Source organism: Crocuta crocuta, unplaced genomic scaffold (assembly GCF_008692635.1).
Source record: "Crocuta crocuta isolate KB4526 unplaced genomic scaffold, BGI_CrCroc_1.0 scaffold84, whole genome shotgun sequence".
Taxonomy (NCBI): Eukaryota; Metazoa; Chordata; class Mammalia; order Carnivora; family Hyaenidae; genus Crocuta; species Crocuta crocuta.
The window spans coordinates 4923731-4946864 of record NW_027530213.1 but is presented as its reverse complement, the minus strand read 5'-3'; positions in this window follow the sequence as shown (position 1 = coordinate 4946864).

Here is a 23134-nt window from a genome sequence, read left to right as displayed (position 1 = left end):
TATACTGTTCTTATAAACATCAGGGTGCATATAGCCCTTTGAACAGTATTTTGGGGGGTTTTTTTGTTTCTTTTTTCATTTTTTAATGTTTTTTATTTATTTCTGAGAGAGAGAGAGAGAGACAACATGAGCAGGGGAAGATCAGAGAGTGAGAGGGAGGCATAGAATCTGAAACAGGCTCCAGGCTCTGAGCTAGCTGTCAGCAGAGAGCCCAAAGAGGGGAATGAACCCATGAACCATGAGATCATGACCTGAGCCGAAGTCGGACACTTAGCCGACTGAGCCACCCAGGCATCCATGAACGGTATTTTTGTATCCTTTGGGTAAATTCCTAGTAGTGCAATTGCTACATCATAAGGTAGTTTTGTTTTTAACTTTTTAAGAAACCCCCATACTGTTTTCCAGAGTGGCTGCACCAATGTGCATTCCCACCAATAGCGCAGGAGGGGAACCCATATTCCACATTCTGGCCAACGTCTGTTGTTTCCTGTGTTGTTAATTTTAGCCATTCTGACAGGTATGATGTAGTATCTCATTGTAATTTTGATTTCTATTTCCCTGATGATGAGAAATGTTGAACATCTTTTCATGTATCTGTTGGCCATCTGAATGTTTTCTTTGGAAGAAAGTCTATTCATGTCTTCTCCCCATTTTGAACTGGATTATTTATTTTGGGGGTATTCAGTCTTATAAATTCTTTATATATTTTGGATACTAACTCTTTATCAGATGTGACCTTCTACCATTCTGAAGGTTGCTTTTTAGTTTTGTTGATTGTTTCTTTTGCTGTATAGAAGCTTTTTAACTTGATGAAGTCCCAATCATTTATTTTCACATTTGTTTCCCTTGCCTCAGGAGCATAGCTAGTAAAAACTTGCTATGGCTGATATCAAGGGTGTATTGCCTGTGTTCTCCTCTAGGATCTTGATGGTTTCCTGTGTTACATTTATATCTTTCATCCATTTTGAATTTATTTTTGTGTATCATGTGAGAAAGTAGTCCAGTTTCATTCTTTTACATGTAGCTGTCCAGTTTTCCCAACATCATTTGTTAAAGAGGCTATCTTTTTTCCCATTGGATACTCTTTCCTGTTTTATATCAAGAGATTTTAGGGGGGTAATGAGAAAAGAGGAAATGAGGAGGAGGACCCTGAGGAGCCTGGCAGCATTCCAGGCTTGTAGCTGCTTGGAAAGCTCCCTTTCCCCTAAACAATCATTTAACTGAGTATAGATGGAAGCTGATAGTTACTTATCCTTACCAGTTAGGAAACAGTACAGGATCATCTTCAGACATCCGTGGTTGCCAGTGAAAAGCCTGCTGTCAGTTGGACTGCTGCTCCATTTTAGGGTGTGATTATGAAGATTTTCATGTCATCTTACATATTCTGAAGCTTCACTGCAGTGTGCTGGATATGGATTTATGTTATGGAGCCTCCTCAAGGCTTAAGATGCTATTGCAAACTGGCCTAATAGTTATTCGTTACAGAAAATTCTCCACCTACTTCTCTAACTGCCTTCTGGGACTCCAACTGGCTCTATTTGGAGCGTCTCATTTTGTGTTCATCGCCTCAGTTTCTGCTTCCTATTTGCCATCTCTTTGTCTCTTTGAGCTATATTCTGAGCATTTTACTTTTTTCACCCTTATCTTCAAAATGACTTACTCCTTCTGTTGCATTATCAGACTGTTTAGTTTTTTCTCAACCCCGCCTGCTTTTCTTGCATCGTGCATTATAACATCTGTTCCTCACTTCTATCTTTGAGCATTGAAATCATGTTTATTTTCAAATTCTTTGATCATTTATCTGCACTTCTTCATGAGCGCTTCCATTAGTTGCATCTGTTGACCCTCACTCCAGCGATAAATGTCTGTGTTCTGTAATATTTTTAGTTGCTCTACGGGAAATCAGGACACACACAAGCCTGCATGGTGTGTCTGATGGAAGTTAGTCTTTGGCATATGTCGTCCCCTGAAGGAACACCACCTGTGTGCCGTTACGGAGGTGAAAATTTGGCTCTTGCAGACCCTGTGGAGTTCCAGGCTGTTTTTGTATTTGTTTCTGTGCTAGACTTGTTTTGGGTTTTTTTTTCTCTTAAAATTTTCCATAGCTTTATTTTTTTCTTCTTTTTATGTAATGTTTATTTATTTTTGAGAGAGATAGAGACAGAGTCCCAGCAGGGAAGGGGCAGAGAGAGAGGGAGATACAGAATCTGAAGCAGGCTCCAGGTTCCACAGTGTCCGCACAGAGCCCAACACAGGGCTTGAACTCACCAACTGTGAGATCATGACCTGGGCTGAAGTCGGATGCTTAACCGACTGAGCCACCCAGGCACCCCTATTTAATTTTTTTAATGTAATTTACTGTCAAGTTAGCTAACATACAGTCCATACCGTGTGCTCTTTTTGGGGTAGATTCTCATGGTTCATCACTTACATAAAACACCTAGTGCTCATCCCAACAAGTGCCCCCCTCAATGCCCATCCCCCATCTCTCCTCCCCTACCCCATCAAACCTCAGTTTGTTCTCTGTATTTAAGAGTCTATTATGGTTTGCCTCTCTTTCTGTTTGAAACTGTTTTTCCCCTTCTCTCCCCCCATTGTTAAGTTTCTCAAGTTCCACATATGAGTGAAAACTTATGATATCTGTCTTTGTCTGAATGACTTATTTCATTTAGAATAATACCCTCCAGTTCCATCCACATTGCTGCAAATGGCAAGATTTCATTCTTTGTCATTGCCAAATAGTATTCCATTGTATATATAAGCCACAATTCTTTATCCATTCATCCGTTGATGGACATTTGGGCTCTTTTCATAATTTGGCTATTGTTGATAGTGCTGCTATAAGCACATCTCCAAAGTCAAGGGAAATAAAAGCAAAAAATGAACTATTGGGACCTCATCAAGATAAAAAGTTCTGCACAGCAAAGGAAACTATCAACAAAACCAAAAGGCAACCGACGGAATGGGAGAAGATATTTGCTAACGACATAACAGATAAAGGGTTAGTATCCAAATCTATAAAGAACTTACCAAACTCAACACCCGAAAAACAAACAGTCCAGTTCAAAACGGGCAGAAGACATGAAGAGATACTTTTCCAAAGAAGACATCCAGATGGGCAACAGACACATGAAAAGATGCTCAACATCACTTGTCATCGGGGAAATACAAATCAAAACCGCATTGAGATACCACCTCACAGCAGTCAGAGTGGCGAAAATTAACAACTTGGGAAACAACAGATGTTGGCAAGGGTGTGGAGAAATGGGAATCCTCTTGCGCTATTGGTGGGAATGCAAACTGGTGCTCTGGAAAACAGTGTGGAGGTTCCTCAAAAAATTAAAAATAGAATTACCCTACAACCCAGCGATAGCACTAGTAGGAATTTATCCAAAGAATACAGGGGTGCTGATTCATAGACTTGTTTTTAATGAGATTTCTTGGCTTGAGATCTGCTGTGTACATTTAGTCTCTCACTCACTGTTTCAGCTTGTGCTTTCTTATTTCCCTCAAGTGACTCTTTCTACCCAAGGTCCAGAACATAAAGTCCTTATCTGGGACTGGTGGTTGGAGACCTTAATCTCTGTTTCAATGACAGGACAGTCCTTATCACTTGGAGTTCAGTATCAACTCGTCCAGGATGTTGATGCGTGAACTCACTCACAGTACAACACAGACTCATGGTAGTCCCACATCCAGAGTCCCCAGGCCACCTTCTGCTCCAACTCAGGCTTCTTGTTTCTCGCACCTGGAGATTGCCCTTTGCAGCTTTTTAATTTACCTATGGATTTTCATGTTGCTTTTATTTTTGGAGCAGAAGTGGGGGACTTTCACAATTATCTCGGTTGACTATCTTGACCAGAAGTTTAAAGGGCCTTTGCTATCCTATAGTAATTAACTCGTGGGTAATGCTTTATCCTCAGCCTCTAATTGGATGTCTTTCTAGCCATCTACCTCTACATCTGAGTTCTACAAAAGCAAGCAAATGCCTTTGTAGCAAAACAAAAAAATCCCAACACATTTACTAAGATAAAACCTAAGATAAACCTTACAGAGACTCTTCTGAAAGAGAAAGCATGATATGCATTAATGAGTTTTGATATGCTCAGTGAACACTCATCTTGGTATATTTGCCGTACTCAACGTAAGACATTAGTGAAGCAAAAGGGAAGTTTCCACCTCTGTGTTTCAGGCTTAGAAGTGAGCGGACCCATAAGAAGCATCATTTATCTTGAAAATGTAATTTTGACAAGAAGACTTTCTTTGCAACTCTTCCTCACCCCAACTCTGGTCGGAAACTGAGCTGTTTCACATATATGCAAAGCTGAATGAGCCTGGAGCAGAGCCGTTCAATAACATATAATAGAAATGTTAACTGCAGTATTGATTTTTTATTATGTTTGTATTGCCTGTTTAATTTTATTTCCCTTGCAGGAAATTTTTTAATCAAAAATCCAGTTATTGAAAAGCCCCATAAGCCAACTGATAGTAGCAAGATGCAAGGAAACACAGACACTAAATCACTCCTAGTTATTCCTTCGTCCACCTTCACCCACCCCCAGTGAGAGTTCAAAACCAAAAGCTCTTCCATTTCCAACTGAGAGTAAATGCGTGTGACCTTCAGTTCCACAGAGGTTAACCTACTCTGATTAACTTTTCCATGTTATTCCATTAAATAAAAACAGTTTTGACACCCAGAGACTAAAGCATCCTAGAGATAATACAATAACCCTATGCAATCATTTCAAATTGGATTGTAATAATTCATTTAGGTGACCATACATATTTGTTATATGTAATATGAAACATCGCAAAATGAAATCAATAGAAATGTTTCTTGTTAATGAAGATATACTGGGCTGTTATGTGTGGGTTGCGGACTCAATACCACAGAAATCTTATTTGTATTATAAATTTCAGGGTATCCTGAGAGTTACAAATGAAGATAGCATTTCTTAAAGAGGCGATGGCTGGTCATTTAGAAAATTATATCATAAATTTATGTCGTTTCTTGGTCTTTCAAGGTCTTTGCACAGCAACATAGTCTTATAATTTGGGTAAAAATTCTGGCTGAGTTATTACATTCAACTATCTGCAAATGAACTGTTACCCAAACTTCCATTTTAAAATTACAGAATTCAAAATAATTTACCTTTGCTAAGTCCTAAAGGTGACATCCCAGAATATTTTAATACACAAGTTAGGGTATAAACAATGAAGATAATAGAGGTAGAAATAGATAGATAGGTATAGGTATGGACATACAACTATATACACACATCAATCAATGCGACTGTAGTGAACTTGGCTGGAATGCTATCCTTAACTTCACATATGAAATATAATATGGTTTAGTATGGTGTAGTATAAATAATAGATTACACATATTTATTTATACATATAGATAAATATAATTGTTTTAATTATATGTTGATTAAACTCACATCATGTTTTTAAATGCTCATTTGAAAAGGAAGTTCTGCATTTTGAACATTACAGTGCCATTTCAGGTGTACAGTTAGCTGTACAAAATTAGTAAGGTCGTGAATTATGATTCCATTTACATTCCTCGTTTCAAAACTCATACACTTTAGTGTTAGTGAGACCTTCACCATGAAGAAGGCTCGTAAGAACGACACGTGTGCCCCAGTAACAAAAGAGGGTCATAAAATGCCAAGAGTTCTTCACAATGAAGAAACGGTCATCCTGGGTAAAACATGCTTGAGACAGAGATATAACAAACCCTCGTTTCTCCATCTGCTATCCTTTCCACGGGTGCCCCTCTCGCTCCCTTGTCTGCAACCCTCAACTTTAGAGAAAAATGGGGCCAAAAAAGCAGCTCCCCTAACCTGCTTTCACTAATTCACAATTTTCGCCTGAAATCTGGATGTGCCTACCATGCCCTCCCTGTGCCCTGTGAGCCTACTGGGTCTGGCAGCACCCACTTCCACCCCCCTGGAGGGGCTGTCTAAATGGACAAGGGCAGGGCTTGGTTCTGCTTTTGCTTCGGGCTTTCCCAGTCTCTGAAGTATTGAGCCTGCAGGCTATGGTGCCCCCTAACTCACCCCTGTACCGTTTCCACCCTCCCTCCCCTCCCCACATTAACTGGAGACTTTGGTTGCTATGTTTGATTCTTTTAAGGGTCTGTATGCACACCTCAATTCCTTGAGCTTCTCCATGCTCTTCCCCAAATCCCACCCGGGACTTTCCTCGAGAAGCACTGTTCTGTCTCTGAAATCAGCAACTCTGGGATTCTGTGCTTATGTCCTCTGCCCCCTGAACTCCCCTGCTCTGCCAGTTCAGTATCTCCATCTCCTCAGGGGCCTCAGGGCTGCATCATCACAGGTGTCTAGATTGTCGCCTTTCTACCTCTGCCCTCATCCTGGTCATATCGTGCCTACACTCCCATTGCCTCTCTAGCTCCTGATCTCATTCCTTCTCTTCCAAGTGAGGTTTCTTGAAAGAATAGCTTACACCTCTCTCTGCTTCCACTCCTCCTTCTCATTCCCCAATCCAACTACCACCACCCATGAAACTGCTGGGGCTGAAGTCCCTAATGCCACATTAACTTCCAAATACAGCTGAATAATTTCCATCTTTATTTATCTCTATCCCCTATGTCCAGGAGCTGCCCAAACTTCTCATTCCGTGAACTCATGAATTCCCAGACTCATAGTTACCGCATCTTTATCCATGAAAGTCTTTTCTTCCTCCACCTGTTCTCTTTCGTAATTTTAAATTTTATTTTTTTAATGATGAATTCTTTCAAGCACTCATAAAAGTGCAGAGAATAGCGTGTTCATCTTGGAATCTCTTACTTTCCCACACTCTACACTTGATATTGTCGGTTTCATTCATAATTCTATGTTCCTTTCCCCCATGACAGTGTTAACTGTAAAATCTTTTCCATGACTTTGTCCTGCTCTGTGGGTCTGTCTGCTCCCATCCTACCTAGATGTCCTACAGGCAACTCATCCATGCAAACCTCTCAGCTGCCCCCCAGACTGCTCTCTTCTTTCCGTTTGTGTTGGTGATTCTCTGTCTTGCCAACTACGTTGGACACACAGTCATGCTTCTGGCAAAGCTCTGCGATCACATCTCACTGATATCTTTATACTCTACCCCTCCTCCCATGCCCCACACAGCTTTCATCTAGGCTCTTGCATTTCTCCCTGGATTTGGTCTAACAATCTCATAGGCCCGGCTCCTCAGACTTAGCCTACACCCTCACAGTCCAGTCTCCACCTCCACACACATTTTTTTCTTTGTACAATAAAAATCCTGTTGTGCCACATTGGGGTCCTTACTGGAACTGGCCATAAGGTCCAGGCTGTAAGATGGATACCGGCTCCTCCTGAGGGGTCCCCGCCCCCCAGGATTTGGGTCCAGTACGACACTGCCCCTCTATGAATGCCTCTAACGCGGCTCTGATCACATTGCTGCTACCATTTGTGCGTTTGTCTCCCCAACCCATCTGTGTGTGCCCAGGAAGCAGGGACTGCGATCTCTGCATAACCAGGATTTAGCGCATTTCCTGGCATCGGGTACATTCTCCCTAAGTACCCAACACATCCCGACTCAAGAACTTGTTCATATGCACACAGACGGTGTGCTGGAATTTAATAGAAAAATCAATAAAACAGCTAAGGATTGTTAGAACCCTACTAAGGGCACCGTGTTCGGTATAAATTAAACACATCTTTCCATTCAAAAGCTACCATTTCAATTGCTTTAAAGCAAGTCACGTGCAGCTAGCATTATAAATTACTCCCAAGTCCTCAAAAGTTATGACTTAGGAAAGCCATAAGCATATAATCAAATGCTCACTTAAAAGGTTGAACCTTGTCTAATCACAGAAAATGAGGCTGAGAGCTATGCATGAGGTGATGTGCTGATGACAGACCTTTATTCCAAGGCATGACTCTGGAACTGTTCACACTTTGTAGCCATGTAATGATGGGCAGGAACTGAGGACTGGCTTTTCATTTATTATTTAACTTTATTTATTTACTTATTTAGAGAGAGAAAACAAGGAGGGAAGGGGCAGAGAGAGAATCCCAAGCAGGCACCATGCTGTCAGCATAGCCCCCGATGCAGAGGCTCAATCTCATGAACTGTGAGATCCTGACTTGAGCCAAAATCAGGAGATGGATGCTTAACCGACTGAGCCACTCAGTATCCCAGGCCTGGCTTTTTAGATGGGAGGTGTAGGGGGGAAGTGGGGAGGAGAGAGAACAGGATCTAAGTCAAGGAGCCCCCAGCCCAAGTGGTTGAGAATTGGAGTCACCTGAACCCCAGAGTTCACAGAGGCTAAGAATCGTCCTCCACCATATCATGGCATATATACTTATATCCGTCTACTGCCTTGTTGAATAGAGTAACTACATCACCCCAAAATAACCTATTTCTTTTTCTTTAACTGTACGATTAAGCTGATAACGTATTGAAAGTTAATAAGTTACTATGAATTCTCCAAAGACTGAGCCCCACATGATTTGGTTATTCTCTTTCGTCCCCCCAGATCCATTCTCTGCCCTTCACTCCCCTGTTCGGTGCCCAGCCAGCCCACCAAACGCTTCCAGTGATTCTGCTGGCCCTGTGGCTGCTGCTTGGGCTCTGACAATGGCAGGTCCTGGCAGGAGACTGGGGTTGAAAGAGACAAAGACCAGGGCACTTGTTGCCTCCACACCTTGTCTGCCAGCCCTCAGTTTTGCTGATGGCTGTGCTCCTCTGCCCACAGCCCCAGCCTCCATCAGGGGAACATCCCCTACAGATCTCATTCTCTGCCATGCACCTCCCAAGCCTATGGGCACTAGCCAAGTCCCACTGATGATCACCCCTGAGTGAACCACGCTTCTTGATTCCTTTACCCTTTACCCTTAAAGGGTCTCTTCAGTGAACCCCTGGAGTGTGCCATCGGTTTCCTGCCAGGAACTTATGGGGAGAACCTCCTTGATGTAACCAGGAGCCTGACTCTATAGCTGCACAATCTTCTGAACACTCATGCTTGGTGTTTGTGCTCACTGGGCAGACAGATCTCAATGGGGGTCAACCCTGATGTCCAAACCTTTCCCCCACTGTATTGGTCAGTTTCTACAGGGAAACAGAGCCAGAAGGATATATTTTAAAGAAATGGCTTATATAATTGTTGGAACTGGCAAGCTGGAAATCCATAGGACAAGCTGGCGGGCAAGAGATTCAGGTCAGAGTTGACATTGCCACTTGAATTTTTCTACATTAGTCCAGACACAGAATTCTTTCTTGTCTGGGGAGCTTTAGTCTTTGCTCTGAAGGCCTTGATTGATTAGATGAAGCCCATCCTCATTACAGAAAGTAATATGCTTCATTAAGTCAACTGATTTTAGGCGTTATTCATATATGAAAATACTCTTCACAGCAACATCAAGCTAGTGTGTGACCAAACACCTGTGCACCAGAGTCAAGCCAGTTGACACATAAACTCCATCATCACACCCATCTACCACATAGATTCCATTTCCTTTGGGTAAGGAGGTTCCTCTTTACCTCAAAGGTGAACAACGGCTTAGAACAATGTGTACTCACTCCTATCCTCTGCTCCAGGAGATAAGGAAAGGAAGCACCTGAAGAAATAACAAAGCCTGGGTGGCTCAGTTGGTTAAGCATCTGATTTCAGTTCAGGTCATGATCTCACTGTTCATGGGCTCAAGCCCTACATCAGGCTTCACACGGTCAGCGTGGAGCCTGATTGGGATTGCGTGTGTGTGATCGCTCTTGCTCTCTCTCTCTCTCTATCTCAAAACAAATAAATGAACTTGAAAAAAAGAAGAAGCAACAAAGACAAACACCTTCATACTACCGGAGGACACCATCCAAAAAGCCATCAGGCCTTGCACAAAGTATAACCCTGTTACTATTCTCTATTAACACTGATTGGCTTATGCTTGAAACTGCCCCAGAAATTTAGAAATATGGACATTAGGATTAGAAGGAGTTTGAACTCTGACCCAGGAGATCAAAGCCTGACAGCTTGGTATGCTAAACTATATTAAAATGTATGACCGAAAGAAGAGGTCAATATTTTTTTTCCTGTTTGTAAAGAGCCTGCAGTAACTGATAGTGAGAAACAAGCAGTCTGAGAAAGCAGATATTTCCTAAGGATTCCTCGGCTTGTAGTCATACGACGAGGCCATCTATAGAAAGGGAAAATGTAAAAGTCTTCTAGAAAGAAGAGCTGAGACATTTGTTTATTTTAAAATCAAGAAGGTGTTTATGAATTACTTATGCCTGTAAAACTACATGACTTCCACAGTGGACCTGACCCGATCCTCTTTTAAATATTGCACAATATCACCCCAATTTTCTTGTAGCCTGTGTGCCCCAGAAGGTACCAGCAGGAGACTGTGGGCAGGGGTGTTGGGCAGCCAGTCCAGGGCATATATTCCTTCCATGCTGTAGTTTTGCAATAGCTGCACCCCTCCACCTGTAGTCACAACCCCTTTCAGGAGCACCTCATCTTCTCTGTTCTTCCCCCACCCCCCACCCCTGAATGCCTCAGGGAGGCTCAGACCTCCTGCCAAATGCCTCTCTATCTCTCCTTGTCACAACAGAATCTAACAAAATGTCAAGAATGGGAAAATATGTAAATACTATATCAGCACTGTTAATCCCAGAAATCCTTCTATCTTCCTCCAACATGAGTTCTTTTTCTAGAACAAGCTCACCAAGGAGCTGGTCACTCTCCAACGGTGTCCCTTTTTTTTTTTTAATAGTTTATTGTCAAGTTGGTTTCCATATAACACCCAGTGCTCCTCCCCGCAAGTGCCCTCCTCCATGCCCATCACCCCCCTTCCCCTCCACTCCACCCCCATCAGCCCTCAGTTTGTTCTCAGCATTCAAGAGTCTCTCATGGTTTGCCTCGCTCCCTCTCCCCCACTATTCCCCCCCTTCTTTTCCCCATGGTGTCCCTTTCTGAACCTCTATGACAATTCCCTTTACATTTGCCCTTCTCTCTACCTACCTCATGCTATCCATTTCTATAACTGTCTCTCTAGGTCTTTCTCTCTGTCCCATTCTTTCCCGTAGTCACACACTTAAATGCAAGACCCAGATTTTCTCATTCAGGTACTACAGTAAAAGGCTTTTTGTATGAGAGATAAACATGAAGGGAGTGCCAGACATATTAAATAAAAGTCATTTGCTTTATACTATGATTTCTTAACTAAACAGACCTCAAAGCTTTCTTCTGGAGGACTGATGCTTCCCTTTCTCTGTGTGACCTTTTTCTTTGATTATTAAGTGGCTTTCCATGGCTTTAGTTGGCATGGTCTTCAACTATGGTCTCATACTGCCAGGCAAAGTGAGGACTGCAGGCACCTAGAACATCTGAGCCACTATGAGAACAGGATGGATTTTTCTTTCCTTTGTGACATCTCTACAGCTACTTAGTAGATTGGAGCCAGCAGAGACCAGATTCTGGAAACAGAAAGCAAAATGTTTTAAGGGGGAAAAAAAGGCCTTGGGACATATACTTTCCTTTCTCTTGATACTGAGATGCCATCTACCTGAGATCACCAAGTAATGCCTCTTCTGGAAAACGCTTTCATTGATGGACAGGTAGGGACAGCAAGCCTACTGGATCGTATGAATGTCAGTTTCCTGGTGGTGAAATTTTTACCACACTTATGCAAGACTTTATTACTGGGGAAAACTGGATCTCTATTATTTCTTACAACTGCCTATGACTTTACAATGGTCTCAAAAGAACAAGTTTAATATCAAAATAAAAAAATATAATCTGAAAGATAAACTACAAAGGACTGAGCATATCGTGACAAGAGGGAAAGTGGGCAGCAAAATGGTAAGTCCAAGGGTAACTAAAACGCAGAGAAACACAGGCCACAACCCTCTGCAGCTGTGAGCAGTGGTCTTACACTCTCATCTAAGCTTCCTACTGGCCACAGAGGGAATCAGTTGCAAGGATCACAGTGTCCATAGATTTTTTTTTAAGTGGGGAGGAGAGACTGAAGTTCTGATACTGCAGCCTAGGAGGAGGTTGCTCCTCAAATCCCTGCACAGATATGCTTTGTTCACCCAACAACACATCTACAAGAGACAAAAAATAAAATCCATTAAGACTGTCTTTTAACTCCCGTACATTTCAGAAAAACAAAAATTCTCAGGGGCCAATAAATTTCATCCGCAAGTAATGAAAGGAAGCATGGCGCTGTCCTGCGGCCACCTTTCTGCTATCATTATTCACAACTATTGAATTGCATTTTCATCCTGACATCATGAAATATCCGTTCTTCAGGAACAGCAGGCAAAGGTGAGGCTTCAGTACATTTCCTAGAATCTTTCTTTTAAGCAAAACCCAACTTCTTGCCAGCTATTGCCTGTCCTCCCCCACCCTCCCCATCCTCAGCACCAGATCCTGGCTGCGTGGCTCCAAACACAACTCATACAGGAACTGGTCACAGCACTGCAGGTCCCTGGCTGTGGAGACACTAAAGCCATTGTTGGTGCTGAGATTCCTGCAAAGCTCCCTCTCCCGTGTGAACAAAAGCAGAACTGGGAAGTCTTTTTAATAGTCCTCAGGCAGATGTTTCCATGCTGGCTGCTACTGTGCTTCAGACAGACACAAACCTAGCTTGTCCTCTCAAGCACAGGCTGGAGAAATGGAAGCTGAAGAAATACCTAAATGACTCTATGAAGCTCAAACTCTACTGGTTGGTAGGGATCCAAAGGCAAAGAATCAAGCCTATGGTTTCTAAATTCCTGAAGCTGATCATCGGTCCAATACCAAGCATCAATAAAGGTCCTAGAGAAGCTACATTGAATCAAATATAAAGCAAAATGCTATAGATGATGCAAATGCTAGGTTTGAAGGAGCCATCTGAGAAATAAAACCAGTAAGTGATCTTTCAGTGGGGTCTTGGAAACAGAAGAATTATACAGACTTCCATAAAATAGAGGTACTCCTCACATGAAGTATATCAGGGACTGAAACATGAAGGCAGGGTTTGCAGCTCATTTTTAGTGAACATCGAGCAGATAGACTTTGCTGGTGAAGTAGGGTGGAGAGTCATGGAGACAGAGCAAGTTGGAGAGAGTAACAGCTAATGCAAGTCTCTGGATACTACATTATGGCTTTTAGAGGTCTCACAAAGAATGATATCAGCATGTACGTGCTAGCAACAGAAAGTAGAAACAGTGGAATGGCTTATGCATCAGAGGTACTCTGCCTAAATTATTTTTGATCTATTGGCACATCTTTCTATGATCTACTAAAAAATTTAATTTTTCATTCATCTATTGTATTCAACAAGTGCAAGTTGCAAGCCCAGATTATTAATGATATCAGATCTTGTATTACTAAAATAAATGCATAAAGGTTCCATTTCTGATGACAAAAAGAGAGTCATTTGTTTCAATCATGGAGGACAATCTTATTAAACATTGCCAACTTACTGCCAAGCTGGCTGGTCACCAATGCGCAGCCACAGAGCAAATGGAATGTAGAAGACTGTCAATCTTCAGACAGTGTCACTGCCCTCAAAATAATAAACTTAGGAGGAGATAAATCTGTTGTGACTTGGACACTTTTACTTCTTAATTCTGGAGTCTTTCAAGTTCAGCATTTCCATAATCCTTTCATGTAGCAACAAAGCTGTTTGGCGAATGCTAGTGAAGATGGGCTAAAAGGGTCTTATCCTCTATAAACCTTATACATAACTCGGATAAACTGACTTAACATTTCAGGAAAGTAATTTAGAAAAGTAAAAAGCCTTTAAAGAATGTTTATATCCTTTGACCAAATAATCCTACCTCTCAGTCTAGGGAAATTATCTGGAATGCAGAAAAGGCATTGCACTCAAGAATGTCCATTACTAGGGGCACCTGGGTGGCTCAGCCGGTTAAGTAACCGACTTCGGCTCAGGTCATGAGCTCATGGTCCATGAGTTTGAGCCCTACATCAGGGTCTGTGCTGACAGAGCCTGGAGCTTGCTTTCAGATTGTGTCTTCCTCTCTCTCTCTGACCCTCCCCTGTTCTCTCTCTCTTTCTCAAAAATAAACATTGAAAATTATTTTAAAAAATAAAGAATTGTTCATTACTGTGTTGCTTCTAATGGATAGAGTCCACCAATTTTCTGATTTAATAAAGTATGGGCCAGTCACAGACAGAAATGCTTATGGAATATTACATGTATACTATGCTGTACCCACTATGCTTCCAAATATATAAACATGGTTCCCAGAAAGTATATGAAAAGGTTTCCAGAATGAGGACTAAAAGACAATGGTACCAAAATTCGACAGTGGTTTTGTGGGTGTTGAGATGTGATATATCTGTTTATTTTTTTCTATGTTCTTTTACTGTGTTTTCAAAACTGTCTCAACAACCATGTATTGCCTTTAAATGCAGGCTTGCCTGGGTGGCTTAATTAGTTGAGTGTCCGATCTTCAACTGAGGTCATGATCTTATGGCTCTTGAGTTCGAGCTCCATGTTGGGCTCTATGCTGACAGTTCAGAGCCTAGATCCTGCTTCAGATTCTGTGTCTCCCTCTCTCTCTGTCCTCCCCTGCTCGCACTCCATCACCCCTTTGTTTAGTTTACCCCTTTGAGCCTCAGATGCACAGAGTTGAGTTAATCATCCTCTTAGTTAATGGTGAGCCATCATTTAGTGGCATGCCATCACTGCTTTCTGTTGGATTGATGACTGACTGGTTGCCTTTTATTTCCTTTCCCATACTGTCTCTCTCCCCTACCATGGGTAGTAACCTCATTGTGTTTGACTGGTGTTGAGTTTGAATGTATCCTTAAGAGTATAGTAATGGGACATCTGGGTGGCTCAATCCATTAAGTGCCTGACTTCAGCTCAGGTCATGATCTCACAGTTTATGAGTTTGAGCCCCATATCAGGCTGTCTGCTCTCAGAGAGAAGCCGGAGCCCACTTCAGATCCTCTGTCTCCCTCTCTCTCTGCCCCTCCTCTAAATACTCTCTCTCTCTCAAAATAAATAAAACATTTAAAACATTTTTTAAAATATAGTGTTAATCTACACAAACAGTAATGTCCTAAAGATACCATTCCGTTTTTATCTTCTTCATTCCGTTTTTAAAGTCTATTCATCCTGTTGCGTGTACACCTAGTGTGGTGTCTGCATAGTATTCTTTGATTTATTTACACATTCACCAAGTAATGAACACCTCAGATGTGTTCAACTCCAGCACAGACACTGCTGCAATGAATACTTCTGCATATCCGCTTATGGGCCCCTGTGAGAATTTCTCTGCTATTTATCAGCAGGACTGCATTATAATTGACACACTTACTTAACCTAAGGACTGTTCTTCGCTTTTAAAAATGGCTCTGATTGGGGCGCCTGGGTGGCTCAGTCGGTTAAGCGTCCAGCTTCGGCTCAGGTCATGATCTCACGGTTCATGGGTTCGAGCCCCACATCAGGCTGTGCGCTGACAGCTAGCTCAGAGCCTGGAGCCTGTTTCAGATTCTGTATCTCCCTCTCTCTCTGACCCTCCCCTGCTCATGCTGTCTCTGTCTCTCTCAGAAATAAATTTTTAAAAAACATTAAAAATTTTTTAAAATAAAATAAAATAAATAAAAATGGCTCTGATTGAAGAGGCAAGATGGCGGAGAAGTAGGGAGCTCTGTACATTTATTCACCCCCATCTCTAAAACAGAGAAGGCCTGAAGCCATAGGAACTCTTACAGAATCCAGGAGTTTGGGAGGAAAAGGAGACAGAGTCCTCTGAGAAAACCTTATAGTGGCTACCTCAAGNAACAAGAGACAGAAAGCTAGCCAAAATGACAAAATGGAAGAACTCTCCTCCAAAGAAATTCCAGGAAGAAATGACAGCTAAAGAACTGCTCAAAACAGATATAAGTAACATAACTGAATAAGAATTTAGAACAATAGTCACAAAATTCTTCACTGGGCTTGAAAAAGGCATGAAAGACATCAGAGAAACTATTGCTACAAAGACTATGGAGATTAAAAATAGTTGTGATCAATTAAAAAATGATATAAATGAGGTGCATAATAAAATGGAGACGTTTTATATACCCGTTTTCATACACGGGTTGAAGAGGCAGAGAGGAGAATAGGTGAGTTAGAAAACACAATTATAGAAAAAGAGGAAGCCGAGAAAAAGAGAAATAAACTAATCCAGGAACNAAAATATATGGAAACAAGTGAAAATAAAAATATAACAATCCAAACTCTATGGGATGCAGCAAAGGCAGTCCTAAGAGGAAAGTACATTGCACTCCAGGCCTATTTCAAGAAATAAGAAAAAGCACAGACACAAAATCTAACAGCGCACCCAAAGGAACTAGAAGGAGAACAATAAGAGCACACCAAACCCAGTAGGAGAAGAGAAATAATAAAAATCAGGACAGAANACAAGAAATCCTGAGGGGGACTCTATGAGAGAAATGTTGAAAGGAATGCAAGGTGCCAGAGATACCACCACAAGCATGAATCCTACAAAGAACACAATGATTCTAAACCCATATTTTTAAATAATAACACCGAATATAAATGACTAAATGCTCCAATCAAAAGACATAAGGTAGCAGATGGAAGAAAAAAACAACAAAATCCATCTATTTTCTGTCTACAAGAAACTCATTTTAGACCTGGGGACACCTTCAGATTGANAATTAAAAAATTGACAAACCTCTAGCCAGGCCTCTCAAAAATAAAAGAGAGAGCATCCAAATAAACAAAATCATGAATGAAAATGGACTTATTACAACCAATCCCTCAGAAATACAAGCAATTATCAGGGAACATTATGAAAAATTATATGCCAGCAAATTGGACAAGTTAGAAGAAATGGACGAATTCCTAAACTCACTACCAAAATTCACAGNTGAAAGTAAGGGGATAGAGAAATATCTATCATGCTACTGGAAGTCAAAAGAAAGCTGGAGTAGGTATACTTATATCAGACAAACTGGATTTTAGAGTAAAGGCAGTAACTAGGGATGAAGGGCATCATATAATAATTACAGGGTCTATCCATCAGGAAGAGTTAACTANAAATAAGAGCCCTGGACCAGATGACATCCCTGAGGAATTCTACCAGACATTTAAAATAGAATTAATACCCATTCTTCTCAAGCTATTCCAAAACATAGAAATGGAAGGAAAACTTCCGGACTCATTCTACAAAGCCAGCATCACTTTGATTCCCAAGCCAGAGACCCAGCAAAAGAAAAAGATAACTACCGGTCATATCCTTGAAGAATATGGATGCAAAAATTCTCAATAAGATACTTGCAAATCGAATTCAACAGCACATAAAAAGAANAGAGAAATATCTATCATGCTACTGGAAGTCAAAAGAAAGCTGGAGTAGGTATACTTATATCAGACAAACTGGATTTTAGAGTAAAGGCAGTAACTAGGGATGAAGGGCATCATATAATAATTACAGGGTCTATCCATCAGGAAGAGTTAACTATTATAAATGTCTATGCACCAAATGCGGAACCACCTAAATACATAAAGCAATTAATCACAAACAGAAATAATCTTATGGCTAAGAATGTGCTAATAGCAGGGGACTCTAATACTCCACTTAGAGCAATGGATAGACCAACTAGACAGAAAATCACTAAAGAAACAATGGACTTGAATGACACATTGGACCAGATGGATTTGACAGATATATTTAGAACTCTACATCCTGAGGCCATGGAATTCACTTTCTTCTCAAGTGCACATGGTACATTCTCCCAGATAGATCACATACTGGGACATAAAGAAGCCCTCAATAAATATAAAAGAAATGAGATAATATCATGCACACTTTTAGATCACAATGCTATGAAAATTGAAATCAACCACAGGAAGAAGTCTGGAAAACCTCCAAAAACATGGAGATTAAAGAACACCCTACTAAAGGATGAATGGGCCAATCGGGCAATTAGAGAAGAAATTTTAAAATATATGGAAACAAGTGAAAATAAAAATATAACAATCCAAACTCTATGGGATGCAGCAAAGGCAGTCCTAAGAGGAAAGTACATTGCACTCCAGGCCTATTTCAAGAAATAAGAAAAAGCACAGACACAAAATCTAACAGCGCACCCAAAGGAACTAGAAGGAGAACAATAAGAGCACACCAAACCCAGTAGGAGAAGAGAAATAATAAAAATCAGGACAGAAATAAACAATATAGAATCCAAAAAAGCAGTTGAACAAATCAAGGAAACCAGGAAAGGGTTTTGTTTGCTTGTTTGTTTTTTTAATTAAAAAATTGACAAACCTCTAGCCAGGCCTCTCAAAAATAAAAGAGAGAGCACCCAAATAAACAAAATCATGAATGAAAATGGACTTATTACAACCAATCCCTCAGAAATACAAGCAATTATCAGGGAACATTATGAAAAATTATATGCCAGCAAATTGGACAAGTTAGAAGAAATGGACGAATTCCTAAACTCACTACCAAAATTCACAGGGGAAGAGACAGAAAATCTGAATAGACCCATAACTAGTGAAGAAATTGAATCAGTTATCAAAAATCTCCCAACAAATAAGAGCCCTGGACCAGATGACATCCCTGAGGAATTCTACCAGACATTTAAAATAGAATTAATACCCATTCTTCTCAAGCTATTCCAAAACATAGAAATGGAAGGAAAACTTCCGGACTCATTCTACAAAGCCAGCATCACTTTGATTCCCAAGCCAGAGACCCAGCAAAAGAAAAAGATAACTACCGGTCATATCCTTGAAGAATATGGATGCAAAAATTCTCAATAAGATACTTGCAAATCGAATTCAACAGCACATAAAAAGAATTATCTACCATGATCAACTGGATTCATTCCTGGGTTACGGGGCTGGGTCAATATTCGCAAATCAATCAATGTGATACATCAAATCAACAAAAGAAAAGATAAAAACCATATGATACTGTCAACAGATGCTGAAAAAGCATTTGATAAGATACAGCATCTCTTCTTAATAAAGTCCCTCGAGAAAGTCGGGATAGAAGGAACTTACTTAAACATCGTAAAAGCCATCCATGAGAAGCCCTCAGCTAACATCATCCTCAATGGGGAAAAACTAAGAGCTTTTCCCCCTGAGATCAGGAACATGACAGANAAATCAACAAAAGAAAAGATAAAAACCATATGATACTGTCAACAGATGCTGAAAAAGCATTTGATAAGATACAGCATCTCTTCTTAATAAAGTCCCTCGAGAAAGTCGGGATAGAAGGAACTTACTTAAACATCGTAAAAGCCATCCATGAGAAGCCCTCAGCTAACATCATCCTCAATGGGGAAAAACTAAGAGCTTTTCCCCCTGAGATCAGGAACATGACAGGGATGTCCACTCTCACCACTGTTGTTTAACATAGTGCTGGAAGTCCTAGTATAAGCCATCAGATAACAAAAGGAAATAAAAGGCATCAGAATTGGCAAAGAAGTCAAACTTTCACTTTTCACAGACAACATGATAGTCTACATAGAAAACCCGATAGACTCCACCAGAAGCCTACTAGAACTGATCCATGAATTCAGCAATGTTGCAGGATACAAAATCAACGTACAGAGATCAGTTGCATTTTTATACACCAATAATGATGCAACAGAAAGAGAAATCAAGAAACTGATCCCACTCACAATTGCACAAAAAACCATAAAATACCAAGGAATAAACCTAACCAAAGAAATAAGAGATCTGTATGACAAAAACTATAGAAAACTTATGGAGGAAATTGAAGAAGACACAAAGAAATGGAAAAGCATTCCCTGCTCATGGGTTGGAAGAATAAATATTGTTAAAATGTCATTACTACCCATAGCAATCTTCACATTCAATGCAATCCCAATCAAAATTGCTCCAGCATTCTTCTCAAAACTAGAACAAACTATCCTAAAATTTGTATGGAACCACAAAAGACCCCAAATAGCCGAAATAATATTGAAGAAGAAAACCAAAATGGGAGGTACCACTATCCCGGACTTTAGCCTCTACTACAAAGCTGTAATCATCAAGACACTAAGGTATTGGCACAAAAACAGACACATACACTAATGGAATAGAATAGAGAACTCAGAATTGGACCCACAAATGTATGGTCAACTCATCTTTGACAAAGCTGGAAAGAGTATCCCATGGAAAAAAGACAGCCTCTTTAACAGATGGTGCTGGGAGAACTGGACAGCAACATGCAGAATAATGAGACTAGATCATGTTCTCACACTATACACAAAAATAAACTCAAGATGGATAAAGAACCTGAATGTGAGACAGGAAACCTTCAAAACCCTAGAAGAGAAAGCAGGAAAAAACCTCCTTGATCTCAACGGCAGCAATTTCTTACTTGACACATCCCCAAAGTCAAGGGAATCAAGAGTAAAAATGAATTACTGGGACCTCATCAAGATAAAAAGCTTCTGCACAGCAAAGGAAACAATCCATAAAACTAATAGGCAACTGATAGAATGGGAAAAGATAGTTGCAAATGACATATCAGATAAAGGGCTAGTATCCAAAATCTGTAAGGAACTCATCAAACTCCACACCCAAAAAAGAAATAATCCATTGAGGAAATGGGCAGAAGACATGAACAGACACTTCTCCAAAGAGGACATCCAGATGGCCAACAGACACATGAAACGATGCTCAGTGTCCCTCCTCATCAGGGAAATACAAATCAAAACCACACTGAGATACCACCGCACGCCGGTCAGAGTGGCTAAAATGAACAAATCAGGAAACTCAAGATGTTGGAAAGGATGTGGAGAAAGAAGCACCATCCTACACTGTTGGTGGGAATGTAAACTGGTGCAGCCTCTCTGGAAAACAGTGTGGAGGTTCCTCAAAAAATGAACAATGACCCAGCATTAGCACTGCTAGGAATTTACCCAAAGGATACAGGAGTGCTGATGCATGGGGGCACATGGACCCCAATGTTCATAGCAGCACTCTCAACAATAGTCAAAACATGGAAAGAGCCTAAGTATCCATCAACTGATGAATGGATCAAGAAGATGTGGTTTGTCTATACGATGGAATACTACATGGCAATGAGAAAGAATGAAATCTGGCCATGTGAAGCAATGTGGATGGAACTTGAGGGTGTTATGCTGAGCGAAATAAGTCAGACAGAGAAGGACAAATACCATATGTTTGCACATATAGGAGGATTAGGAGGAACTTAACAGAGGACCGTGGGGGAGAAGAAGGGGAAAAATAGTTGGGGAGAGGGAGGGAGGCAAACCATGAGAGACTCTTGAATGCTGAGAACAAACTGAGGGGTGATGGGCATGGAGAGGGGCACTTGTTGGGATGAGCACTGGGTGTTATATGGAAACCAACTTAACAATAAACTAAGAAAAAAATAAATCTAAAAAAAATAAAAGAAATGGCTCTGTAAGTCTTCACTTCCATCAACAATACTGGAGGGTTGCAGCTTTCTCCCATCTGCGTGTGCATGTGTGTGTGCATGCGCACGCGCGCGCGCACGTACACACACACACACACACGACAGACACAGAGCTGCACTACCCAGATCTTCAAGAAAGGACCCGCCGCCCAGCTGCAGGGGGTGAGGCGAACAGTCAGCCCCCACTGTCGGCTCCTGCAGGGTCTGTCTTAGTCCTGGAACATTTGGTCTCCAACCTCTTGAAGTTCTTTATCTGACCAAGGCCAAAGATAAAGATCTGGCCCTAGTCTCACCCTTCCTAGGCAGCTGGCATCTGGGGATGTGAAGGGCCAGCTATTTCACCTGGTACCAGCAACCCTGAAGAGCAATTTCCACTCCAGAGCCCGTGGCTGAGCTGCCCAAAGTTTTGCCCTGCCTGCATCACATCTGAGCTTCTCTCTGTCCAATCCTGCATCCTCCTGGCTCCTATCTCAGGAGCTGAGCCCTAATAAACATCTTAACCAAGCGCTGTCTGAATGTCTGCTCCTGCAGAGCCCAGCTTGCAATAGCACCATTCAACTCTATAATTTGGCCAGTTGGCTACATGGGAAACAGTATCTTATTCCTCTTTTGACTTTCATTCTCTGTTTCCTAATAAGTTGGAACATTTATTAATGTACTTGGTAGTTATTCAGATATCACCTCCTCTGAATTATGATATCCACTTTTCCTAGGTTCTTTTCATACTAATATGTAGGTATTCCTTGATTATCCTTTATAAGCCTATCAATTTTAGAGTCACAAATATCTTCTCCCAGCCTGACTCTGACTAAGAACTATGCCTATAGGAGATTCTACAATGAATTGGATTCTCAAGTTTGATGTCATAAAATCTACCAAGTTTTTATGTGATATTGAGGTTTGGTATGAGAAGGCTTCTCCTTCTTACAAGGCATAGATAATTTCTTTTATTTTTATAATGCTACCTCTTCTATGTGTTCTCTTTTATTACTTCCATGTTGTGTAATTGTTATTCCAGTGAAACTTTTAAAAAGTCCCAATTGTTATGAATCCTTTGCAAGCAGTCCCTGATCTCTTCACCCATAGACCCACCCTAGCTCTCCACCCCAGTCTGCATCAACTCTGTTACATGCCTTCATCTCAGAATGGGTTCTCAAAAGTGGACGTCAACCGAGACACTCTGCATACCACTCATGAGGATGGGATGGCCTCTGTCCCAGGACAGGGACAGAGTGCTGACTGTCCTGGCAAGGAAGGAAAAGAAATTGACATGCTATGGAGTAGAGGAGCTCCAGGGTCTTAGAGATGCAGGTTTGTGGAGGGGCTGAGTCCTTGTCATTTCCCCATGGCACATGTGTTCTTTCTGAATAGAGAAGGGCATATCCTTATTCCACAGTAACTTGTCTGTATGTGAATATGATACTCTTTCTCTAAAAAAGAATTTTAAAAATAGCCCTTTGTACTGTCTAACAAGTCCAAATATACATTTACTCAGGCACTTTATTAAAAGATCTTGGAAATGCCCTAAGATGCATATAATCACTCAGTTGTGTTTATATAAGAGGAATTATGGTGCTTCCGGAAGAGCACTAGACTGAGAGTTAAGAGAACTGAAAATTGGCCACTGGCTACATGACCTCCCACTTCTATGAACCTCAATTTGCTCTAAGAAAAATGGTTACGAGGTAGTTTCTAACACCCTTTCCCATTTAACTGCCTG